This window comes from Neovison vison, chromosome 6 (assembly GCF_020171115.1).
Source record: "Neovison vison isolate M4711 chromosome 6, ASM_NN_V1, whole genome shotgun sequence".
NCBI classification, from domain to species: Eukaryota; Metazoa; Chordata; class Mammalia; order Carnivora; family Mustelidae; genus Neogale; species Neogale vison.
Window position 1 is genome coordinate 118,002,831 of NC_058096.1, and position 12,744 is coordinate 118,015,574.

Below are 12,744 nucleotides of genomic sequence, written 5' to 3' on the forward strand. Positions count from 1 at the left end.
GGATGGAAAAGAGAAATAAACCTTATACTATTTCTGACTTTTGGGTCATGAATATCACCAGAGATTTAAATTAAAAAAAAAAAGGGTGGGGGGCGCCTGGGTGGCTCAGTGGGTTAAGCCGCTGCCTTCGGCTCAGGTCATGATCTCAGAGTCCTGGGATCGAGTCCCGCATCAGGCTCTCTGCTCAGCAGGGAGCCTGCTTCCTCCTCTCTCTCTCTGCCTGCCTCTCTGCCTACTTGTGATCTCTCTCTGTCAAATAAATAAATAATATCTTTAAAAAAAAAAAAAGGAATGAACTCATTATTTGGAAGTTTTGGTGAAAAAAACCCAAATTGCTATAGATTCTACAAAAACTTAAAAGAAACAAGGTTTCAGTGAGCTGATCATTTCACAAATTGATGAACTGCTATTAATCAGTGTTCAATGATTTAATGTTTAACAAATTGAAAGACATTTAAACAGTATTTATCCTTTGATAAATGTCCTTTGCTCAGATGACACCTCCTCCGTGAGGTTGCCCGGACTGAACCACTCACTTCCCCCCAAATGCCCTCTTCTTCCCCTGAAGTCCTACAGCATTCGCTCTGCACTTTCCTCAGGCCATATCATTTTCTACCACATTTTTGTTACAGGTTTTTAGATGGGTCTTGGCTTCCTTGCAGGACCACAAGATGCCCAAGGGCTAAGTTTTATTTGTCTTTGCTTGCCTAATAATGTGGTGCTCATGGTAGGTCCTTAGTATGTATCCGAACAGAGGAGAGGAGAGGAGGGAGACCAAGAACTCTAAACGAGGAAAGAATTAAGTAACCAAAAAAAATTAAAATTAAAATTAAAATTAAAAAAAAAAGAGTTAAGTAACCAAAAACGTCCACTTCTTTCCAGTGTGCAAAGTGAAAGAGGTTTTTACCTGCCCATGCTTTGAGTTTAGGCTGCAAATTTCTGCTGTTTCAACATTTTGTCCTCTTGGGCCATTTCCTTTGAGATGAACTTCTGCCAGTTTCTACCTTCAGGCTCAGCCTGTGGTGCCGAGGAAGCAAAGTCAGAAGAAAAATGATGAGACATTTTCCCTGCCATGACAGTGGCCCTCAGTGTCATACCAGGCTACTGACAGCGGCAGAGGAGGAGTGCTTGGGTGGGGAGCAGAAGCCCAGCCAACCCGCTATCAGGATGCTACACGGAAAAGCCACAGGTTCCCAAGGCTGCTGACAGCTGAGACAAGACAAGAGGCTTCTGGCTGGCTTTTAGTGTCACCAGATTTAGCAAATAAAAATAGAGGACACCTGGAGGAATTTGAATTTCAGATAAGTGCCAAATATTTCTTTTCTTTTAAAGATTATTTATGTATGTATGTATTTATTCATTTATTTAACAGAGAGCAAGAGATCACAAGTAGGCAGAGAGGCAGGCAGAGAGAGAGGGGGAAGCAGGCTTCCTGCTGAACAGAGAGCCCGATGCAGGGCTCGATCCTAGGACCCTGAGATCACGACCTGAGCCAAAGGCAGAGGCTTAATCCGATGAGCCACCCAGGTGCCCCATTGTGCTGAATAATTCTTCAACATAATTATTATCTCAGGCAACATTGGAGGGGCATACTTAAACCAAAAAATGATTCATTTATCTGAAATTCAAATTTTACTGGGCATCCTGTGTTTTCTCTGGCAAGCCAGACATGGGCCAAGGATTGTGTAGTTATTGGTGGTTATAATTAATAGGCAGACTAAGAGGAATTAGTTCGCAGAGGTGGGGAGGGAAGCAGAGAGAAGCTCGTCCAGGCCCTGACTTAGCCTTCGGGACCGGTAATTATGTGTCCCAAGCCTGAAAAATAAAACATCTGCATGTGTCTCCAGTCTCTCCAGGCAAGCCAGCTACTGCCACCGCTCACGTCTGCCTCTTGAGGAGCACCCACCTGGTGATCTGTGGACATGTCTTATCCCCCCTTGAATGGATAGTGGACCAAACTTTTGAGTTAGAGATCTGTGTTCAAATCTGAATTCGGACATTTACAGCTAGGTGACTTGAACAGGTCACTTATCTGCTGAAAACATCCATTTTTCTTGCCTATGGAAAAGAAAAGCCATCATGGGGTACCTGGGTGGCTCAGTCTTTAGGCAGGGGTCATGATCCTAGGGTCCTGGGATCGAGCTGCCCATCAGGCTTCTTGCTCAACAGGAGCCTGCTTACCCCTCTCCCTCTCTGAGCTGCTCCCCCTGCTTATGCTCTCTCTCTCTCTCTCTCTCTGTGTCAGATAAATAAAATATTTTTTAAAATGAAAGCCATCAAGATGTTGTGATAAATACAAGAGGTTGTGCAGGTAAAGCCCACTGCAGGTGCTCCAACCTAGGAGCACATCTCCAAGGACCCAAGGACGGGGTCCTCCGGGCTGTGGAGGAGGTGCTCAGCAGATGCAGGGACACGAATGAACGGTCCAAGTGAGGAGGGTGAGCTCTTGATTCATTATCTACACTAAAGGCTCTTAAATTTTGCTCTTACTGTTAGTCATGATCTGATGGAAAGAGATAAGAAAGCCTCAGTCATAATTTTCCACCAGAGGCTACCGATAAGGCTCTGAGGGAGAGAGGCCCCATGGGCAGGGCCTGGGGGTGCTCTTGTCACTTAGCTGGTCCTGTGCTTCCTCCCAGGAGGGGCCCCTGTGGGGAAGAGCCCCAAACTCCTCATGGGGTCCCAAAAGAGGGCAGGCCACAACAGCTTGGACCATGTGGGGACACATCCAGGTTTTGGCAGGTACCCTGTCCCGAGGGTATAGCAGGTCTTCCTGAGCCCCCTCTGGGCAGATGTCTGGCTCCATCTTCCTTCAAGAGCTCCTATTCTCCATCACAATCTGGGCCCGGGGTGCCTGGGGGGCTCAATTGGTTAAGTGTCTACCTTTGGCTCAGGTCATGATCCGAGTCCCGGGATCAAGTTCCTGTGTCGGTCTCCCTGTCAGGAGGGAGTCTGCTTCTCCCTCTGCTCCTTACCCCGCTTGTGCTCTCTCTCTCACACATGCACACATGCTCTCTCACTCAAATAAAATTAAAACAACAACAACAAAACCCTGTAGCTCCACCCAATGAGAACCAGGATCGATTTTGTTTGGTTGAAGCAGTAGAGGCTTTGAACAAAAATTCCCTTGCTGTCTGTTATGGACAGAATGATTTCTACCAAAATTCATAGATTGTGACCCTAACCCCCTCCCCCATGTGACAGTATCAGGAGGTGGAGCCTTCTGGAGGTAAGTAGGATTAGATGGCGTTGCAAGGGTGGGGCCTTAGTGAGGGGGTTAGTGACCTTCGCTATGCTCTCTGCCTTGCCGGGGTACAAGTCTGAAGTCAGCTATCAGAAGAGGGCCCCTCACCACAGGCCAGCCCTGCTGGTGCCCTGATCTCTGACTTCCAGTCTCCACAACTGTGAGAAATACATTTCTGTCGTTCATAAGCTACCCTGTCTGTTCATGGTATTTTGTTATCATAGCCCCATCTGACGAGGATGCTGTCCTTTCCCTAAAATATTTCCTCAGTTTACCACATCACCAAACTCCCCTCCGGACTGACCCTCCCTTTATGCAGCACCCCAAAAGCAACTAAAATTAAACTCGGGGGGCAGATCACTGAACTGACTTTCCTTTGAATTACCAACCTCACCCTCCTTGACTCTCTCTCTTAAACAGGGAACAGAAGCTTGAGGCAAGAAGCACAGTCTCTTTTTCCAAGATCCAAAAGACTTGAACTTCTTACTCTTGCCTTTGGCGTAGCCGACCAGCTCCTGCCAAGACGCAGCCCCTGCTGTTTGGGCAGTGTCTGTTGCTTCTCAGAGCTGAGTGTGGCGCTAAGAAGCAAGTCCTCTCCCTCCCTGTTAGCTTCTTTTGTCTTTTCATGTTCTTGGATTCCTTAAGAATGCTACTCTTTACCTGGCCAAACTTTGAAATTACAGCATGTCTGTCAGTGTCCATGCACCCAGCCTCTATGCTTTGTGACTGTCCCCCACCGACCACCCCCACCCCTGCCAGCCACAGGGGCTCAGAGCAGGGATCCCAGCAGCTTCCCAGGTGCTATGTGAACCCCCTCCCGCTCCTTGACCCCAGCTGAGGGGACCAGCAGGGAAGCGGCGGCCCTCAGAATTTGGTATTAGGACTAGGAGTCCAATCTGGTCATGGATTGATCTCTCTCTTTCTCTCTCTTTTTTTTTTTTTTAAGATTTTATTTATTTATTTATTTGAAAGACAGAGATCATAGTAGGCAGAGAGGCAAGCAGAGAGAGAGGGGGAAGCAGACTCCCCACTGAGCAGAGAGACCGATGCAGGGCTTGATCCCACTACCCTAAGACCATGACCTGAGCTGAAGGCAGAGGCTTAACCCACTGAACCACCCAGATGCCCCATGGGTTGATCTCTTAAGAGGAGGATATGTGGGGCGCCTGGGTGGCTCAGCAGAGAGCCTGTTTCCCTTCCTCTCTCTCTGCCTGCCTCTCTGCCTACTTGTGATCTCTGTCTGTCAAATAAATAAATAAAATCTTAAAAAAAAAAAGAGGATATGTACTGGCAATTATTTTTCCACAATGTAGACTGTGCAGAAGAGAAAGTTTAGGGAAAGAGTGATGTCTCAGGGATGAGACACGGAAGAGGCGAATTTCTGCTCTAAATTTCTATAATGAACTCCTTTTGCTTAAACTGCTTCACATTTCTGTTGCTTCAAATATTTTTAAGTGTTTCCTAGTCCCAATTTTAAGACCAAATGAGTTAAAAGTTGTTTTTCACACATACACGCAACCTACAAAAAAGATGGCTTTTCTTTCATGATTGGTTCCTAATGATATTTGCGTACTGTAGACCAGCTCAGTAATTATATTGAGAAATGGGGGTGCCTGGGTGGCTCAGTGGGTTAAGCCTCTGCCTTCAACTCAGCTTGAGTCCTGGGATCAAGCCCCGCAACGGGCTCTCTGTTCAGCAGGGAGCCTGCTTCCCCTTCTCTCTCTGCCTGCCTCTCTGCCTATTTGTGATCTCTCTCTCTGTCAAATAAATAAGTAAAATCTTTAAATAATAATAATAATATTGAGAAATGTACTGAATGTTTACTATGTTCCTGGCACTATTCTAAGCTGCTCAATGTGCCTTTCCTTTCATCCTCACGACCCTTTAAAGGAGGTAGTACTCTTCTACACATTTTACAGATAAGGAAACCGAGGCACAAAGAAATCAAATATCCTCCTCAAAGTAACAGAACTAGTCAGTGGTAGTACTGGGTTTGAATCAAAGCAGTATTGACTTACTCACTACACTACGCGCTTTCCGAACATTACCGATGCAACCTGACAAAAGACCTCCCAACAAATCTCTCACGCCCTAAAATGTTTCCTGGCCCTTGTTCCAGCAAACCAGCAAACACAGCATCGAAGTTGTCTCCACAGAGAGATAGCAGGATCAGTAAAGAGAAAACTTACCAGGCGCGCTAGATTCCTAGGGCTGCTACAGGGAAATACCACACACGGGGCGGCTTCAATAACAGTATCATCTCACTGTTCTGGAGAAGTCCGAGACCAAAGTGTGGGCAGAAAGTGGTTCCTTCTGAGAGCCGTGAGGGAGGAATCTGTTCCCTGCCTCCTTCCTAGCATATGGCGCTTGGCTGACAATCTTTGGCATTCCTTGGCTCCTACTGCATCATACCAGTTTCTGCCTTCCTCTTCACATGGTGTTCTCCCCTGTGCGTGCCTATGCCCAAATACCCTCTTTTTATAAGGACGCCAGTCACACTGGATTAGAGGCCCAGCTTTCTCCAGTATGGCCTCAACTAACTATACCTGCAATGACTCTATTTCCAAATAAGGTCGTATTTGGAGGCCCTAGGAGTTAGGACTTCAACATATGAATTTTGGGGAAGCCACCATGCCACCCACAAAACAAGGTTTTATTATTTCTTTCCTGTTGCAATTTTTGTAGTTGATGTAATTAATGACACAGGAAAATGATATTATGAAACAAGCTGGTTACAAGGAGGGGCTAGAGGATGACTTCAGTTCTGATGGAAACATTTAAAAGTATATATGCAAAACATAGGATGGCTATGTACAAAAATATTGATGGTATTAACCTCTGCTTTGTGGTTAAATATTCTTCTCTTTGTTTTTGTGTATTTTCCTGCTGCAATTTTTAGTGATTATATCTCCTTTTTTTCAAAGTGATAAAAAGTTTGATTCTAAGATGTGACAAACCTCAGGTGCAGCTTTTCGGCTTTGGTTTATTTATTTATTTATTTATTATTTTTTAAAGACTTTATGTATCCATTTGACAGATCACAAGCAGGCAGAGAGACAGGCAGGGGCGAAGGAAGCAGGCTCCCTGCTGAGCAGAGAGCCTGACTCAGGGCTCAATCCCAGGACCCTGAGATCATGACCTGAGCCAAAGGCAGAGGCTTAACCCACTGAGCCACCCAGGCACCCCTCAGCTTTGGTTTAACACTCAAATTTCATTGCTACTCTGCTTCAGTAAGAATACCAACTACACTGTCCTTGAAGAAATCCCGATAAAGACACTGACCTCTCTCTCTCTCTCTCTTTTGTAGGATTTATTTATTTTAAAGAGAGAGAGAGAGAGAGAGAGAGTGTGTGTGTGTGAACTACAGGCAGGAGGGACAGAGGGAGACAGAGAGAGAATCTTAAGCAGACCCCATATCCAGCATGGAGCCCAACACCTCTCCATCCTACGACCCCTAGACCATGACCCAAGCCAAAACCAAGAGTCAAAAGCCCAACCGACTGTGCCACTTAGGCACCCCAAGGACACTGACCTCTTTTAAGTGACTGCATAAATGTACGCACTACGGGACATAGAAGGACCAACAGAAGAGATGGCTTCAGTACTAGTTCTGGCTTTGCCAGAAACTTACTCTCAGAGTATGGTTAGTTGTTTTTTGTTTTTGTTTTTCTGTATGTATTTTCCTGCTCATAAAACAGCGATTTTGTCTCTCCTCTCAGGCTTCTCAAAAATCAGTCCTGAATCGTGATCTCTTAGTTCAAGGGAGAATTACCTGGGAACTTAAAGCACAACAAAACAAACGGACACTGAAGCCTGAGTGCATCCCCAACGCTATCTAATCTCATTTGCCTGGGCGTCCTATCTTATAACATCTTCCCAAGTATACAGTCTCCTGATCATGATGGGTGCATACAGAGGTCAAAAATTATCAAATTAGGACACCTGGGTGGCTCAGTCAGGTAAACGTCTGCCTTCAGCTCAGGTCATGATCCCGGGGTCCTGGGATGGAACCCCCCACCGACTCCTTGCTCAGTGGAGAGCCTGCTTCTCCCTCTGTCTGTCACTCCCCCTGCTTGTGCTCTGTCTCTAACAAATAAATAAATAAAATGTTTTTTAGATTTTAAAATTTTTTTAGATTTCAAAATTTTAAATTTTAGTCTTTAAAATTAAAAGCCTTCCAGGTAATTCTAATGGGCATCCTAAAATGAACACTATTGAGCTGGGAAAACCTCCTGAGTTGAGCAGGTAAAGAAAAGGCCCTAGAAGGGAAGAAGTCGGCTTGGGCATCATGTCATGGCCAGCAGCGCCACCAGCACTTAGAACCTCTAACTCCTGCCTACTGCACCAGTGTTAGTGCCTGAAAGCCAAAATGATAGGACATTTATAAATTTAAAAGGGGGCATTAAAATTTATGAAGGACTAGGATTGTTACTTAGAGATGTAGGGCACACAAGAGCTAAAACAGAAAACAATCCACCAGCGTTTACCTGATAGAGTCACCACTTGGAGGGGCAGTTGGGTTGTCTTGTCCCTGTCTTTTCACTCTGCCCCGCCCCCGGGGTTGTGGAGCCCTGTGGGGCTAGGAAAGTGAGGAAAGCAACATGTCAGTAGCTCCCGCCCACTGTCCAGCGGCCTGTTGGCTGCCTCTTTCCTTAACTCCAGACTTCATGGTTCCCACTGCTTTTTGAGTATTTCCACCTCAGATTCAATGTGTTCAAAATTGAACTCCTCTCCTTCTCCGATCTATTCCTCCTTCTCAATTCCTTATCTTTTTTTTTCCAATTTATTTATTTTCAGAAAAACAGTATTCATTATTTTTTCACCACACCCAGTGCTCCATGCAAGCTGTGCCCTCTATAATACCCACCACCTGGTACCCCAACCTCCCACCCCCCCACCACTTCAAACCCCTCAGATTGTTTTTCAGAGTCCATAGTCTCTCATGGTTCATCTCCCCTTCCAATTTACCCAAAAGCACATACCCTCCCGAATGTCCATAACCCTACCCCCCCTTCTCCCAACCCCCCTCCCCCCAGCAACCCACAGTTTGTTTCGTGAGATTAAGAGTCACTTATGGTTTGTCTCCCTCCCTATCCCATCTTGTTTCATGGATTCTTCTCCTACCCACTTAAGCCCCCATATTGCATCACCACTCCCTCATATTAGGGAGATCATATGATAGTTGTCTTTCTCCGCTTGACTTATTTCGCTAAGCATGATACGCTCTAGTTCCATCCATGTTGTCGCAAATGGCAAGCTTTCCTTTCTTTTGATGGCTGCATAGTATTCCATTGTGTATATATACCACATCTTCTTGATCCATTCATCTGTTGATGGACATCTAGGTTCTTTCCATAGTTTGGCTATTGTGGACATTGCTGCTATAAACATTCAGGTGCACGTGCCCCTTTGGATCACTACATTTGTATCTTTAGGGTAAATTCCCAGCAGTGCAATTGCTGGGTCATAGGGCAGTTCTATTTTCAACATTTTGAGGAACCTCCATGCTGTTTTCCAGAGTGGTTGCACCAGCTTGCATTCCCACCAACAGTGTAGGAGGGTTCCCCTTTCTCCGCATCCTCGCCAGCATCTGTCATTTCCTGACTTGTTGATTTTAGCCATTCTGACTGGTGTGAGGTGATATCTCATTGTGGTTTTGATTTGTATTTCCCTGATGCCGAGTGATATGGAAGGAAAACTCCCAAACTCATTTTATGAGGCCAGCATCACCTTGATCCCAAAACCAGACAAGGATCCCATCAAAAAAGAGAGCTATAGACCAATATCCTTGATGAACACAGATGCAAAAATTCTCACCAAAGTACTAGCCAATAGGATTCAACAGTACATTAAAAGGATTATTCACCACGACCAAGTGGGATTTATCCCAGGGCTGCAAGGTTGGTTCAACATCCGCAAATCAGTCAATGTGATACAACACATCAATAAAAGAAAGGACAAGAACCATATGATACTCTCAATAGATGCTGAAAAAGCATTTGACAAAGTACAGCATCCCTTCCTGATCAAAACCCTTCAAAGTGTAGGGATAGAGGGCACATACCTCAATATCATCAAAGCCATCTATGAAAAACCAACTGCAAATATCATTCTCAATGGAGAAAAACTGAAAGCTTTTCCACTAAGGTCAGGAACACGGCAGGGATGTCCATTATCACCACTGCTATTCAACATAGTACTAGAAGTCCTAGCCTCAGCAATCAGACAACAAAAGGAAATTAAAGGCATCCAAATCGGCAAAGAAGTCAAATTATCACTCTTCGCAGATGATATGATACTCTATGTGGAAAACCCAAAAGACTCCACTCCAAAAATGCTAGAACTTATACAGGAATTCAGTAAAGTGTCAGGATATAAAATCAATGCACAGAAATCAGTTGCATTTCTCTACTCCAACAACAAGACAGAAGAAAGAGAAATTAAGGAGTCAATCCCATTTACAATTGCACCCCAAACCATAAGATACCTAGGAATAAACCTAACCAAAGAGGCACAGAATCTATACTCAGAAAACTATAAAATACTCATGAAAGGAATTGAGGAAGACACAAAGAAATGGAAAAATGTTCCATGCTCCTGGATTGGAAGAATAAATATTGTGAAAATGTCTATGCTACCTAAAGCAATCTACACATTTAATGCAATTCCTATCAAAGTACCATCCATCTTTTTCAAAGAAATGGAACAAATAATTTTAAAATTTATATGGAACCAGAAAAGACCTCGAATAGCCAAAGGGATATTGAAAAAGAAAGCCAAAGTTGGTGGCATCACAATTCCAGACTTCAAGCTTTATTACAAAGCTGTCATCATCAAGACAGCATGGTACTGGCACAAAAACAGACACATAGACCAATGGAACAGAATAGAGAGCCCAGAAATAGACCCTCAACTCTATGGTCAACTAATCTTCGACAAAGCAGGAAAGAATGTCCAATGGAAAAAAGACAGCCTCTTCAATAAATGGTGTTGGGAAAATTGGACAGCCAAGTGCAGAAAAATGAAATTGGACCATTTCCTTACACCACACACAAAAATAGATTCAAAATGGATTAAGGACCTCAATGTGAGAAAGGAATCCATCAAAATCCTTGAGGAGAACACAGGCAGCAACCTCTTCGACTTCAGCCGCAGCAACATCTTCCTAGGAACATCGCCAAAGGCAAGGGAAGCAAGGGCAAAAATGAACTTTTGGGATTTCATCAAAATCAAAAGCTTTTGCACAGCAAAGGAAACAGTTAACAAAACCAAAAGACAACTGACAGAATGGGAGAAGATATTTGCAAATGACATATCAGATAAAGGACTAGTGTCCAAAATCTATAAAGAACTTAACAAACTCAACGCCCAAAGAACAAATAATCCAATCAAGAAATGGGCAGAGGACATGAACAGACGTTTCTGCAAAGAAGACATCCAGATGGCCAATAGACACATCAATTCCTTATCTTAACAGAGTGCCACGATTCCACCAAATACCCACACTAAAAAAAGTACCTCATGGGGCACCTGGGTGGCTCAGTGGGTTAAGCCTCTGCCTTCAGCTCAGGTCATGATCTCAGGGTCCTGGGATCGAGTCCCGCTTCGGGCTCTCTGCTCAGCAGGGAGCCTGCTTCCCCTCTCTCTGCCTGCCTGTCTGCCTACTTGTGATCTCTCTCTCTGTCAAATAAATAAAATCTTAAAAAAATAAAAAGAGTACCACACCCTCTACACACAACGACGTCCATTTATCTTCGATGTCTTAAATACATCCTTCCTTTACATCTTTACAGTCACTTTTGGGTCCTGGTCATTGCCTGCCTAGGCCTCCTGACTCATCTCCCATTTTCCTATCACTGCCTTTTGCAGCTAGAGCAACCGTCCAAGACCACAGATCATGCCGTGCCCCCACTTGAAAACCTTTGAACGGCTTTCCCCATGAAAAATAGGATGAAACCCAAACTCCTCAGCATGGCAGTTGATCTGGCCCCAGTTGTCCCATTTCATATCTTCTCCCACCACTCCTGCGTTGTCCCCATACATACGTCCACTTACACCTCTGTCTCATGTACATACTGTTCCGTGGGCCTACAACAGTGGATCTACCTTTACTAACTCGAATTTGTCTTCTAAGACTGTTTAAATATCACTCTGGGAACACCTGGGTAGCTCAGTTGTTAAGTTTCTGCCTTTGGCTCTGGTCATGATCCCAGGGCCCTGAGATTGAGCCCCACATCGGGCTCCCTGCTCAGCGGGAGCCTGCTTCTCCCTCTCCTACTCCCCCTGCTTGTGTTCCCTCTCTTTCTGTGTCTCCCTCTGTCAAATAAATAAATATATAAGCTCTTTATAAATCAATCAATCAATCAATCTCACTCCAGATTAAGTCAAATACTCCCTCTCTCCCATACCACACTATTCCTAATACATAATTCCATGAAAACAATTTTTCTACTCTTTCATGGTAGTCTATTTCCACATGCTTTCTCATTAGATTGTGAACAACTTTATTTTTTTGTAAAGGTTTTTTTGTTTTTGTTTTTGTGTTTGTTTGTTTTTTTGAGAGAGAGAGGGAGAGCACAAGCAGGGGGAGGGGCAGAGGCAGAGGGAGAGAATTCACAAGCAGATTCCCCACTGAGTGCAGAGCATGATGTGGGGCTTGGTCTCACGACTCTGAGATCATGACCTGAGCTGAAACCAAGAGTCAGATGCCCAATCCACTGAGCCACTCAGGCACCCCTCAACCATCAAATGAAAAGACCTTTTAAATACTGTTTGAAAAATGTGGACAGGGTAGCTACACTAAAATAAACAAAGATATATGGCCTATTTCTATTAAAATATGCCTCTAATTAATCTAACTTTAGATATTAGCATTTTAATAAATTACTTCAAGAAGTCTTTCTCAAGGAATATAGGACCTCAAAACTTATTCCCTTACTCAATCTTATCCCTAATTTGTTTATAAAGGAAAAAAGGCAGCAGAAATGTTTTTTAAAAATACAATATAATTTACTAAATATCATACAGCAGATAGACAGAATTCAATTTCCCTAAACTCTTTCTTGCATGTTTTCTTGTCCAAAACAAAACAGATGTTAAGGACTGTTAATCTACAGAGAACTCCCTAAATGAGTCTTACTTCCTAAGTCACTCATCATGAAATCCTGTATTCACGAGCTAATTAATGACAATCTCCAATGCTGAGGGGCTCTTTTAAAGAACCATATACTGAAGAGGATAGAATATGCCCTCAATAATATTTTAATGACTACATCAAATAAAATGCAAATGGTTCAAGGGGAGGTTCCAAAAAGAAAATTAGGACAGACTAGCAAAGCTCTCCCTTACAAAAAGATAAATGCAGAAATTCTACTTTTTTAAGGAAATTAAAATCCTTTGTAAAATTTGAACCTATTAAAAAAGGTTGATGTGTCAAGCAACTTTTAGCAACATGATCAACTAATTCTCTTTTAAGCTTTTGGATCACTGGACCAAGTTCT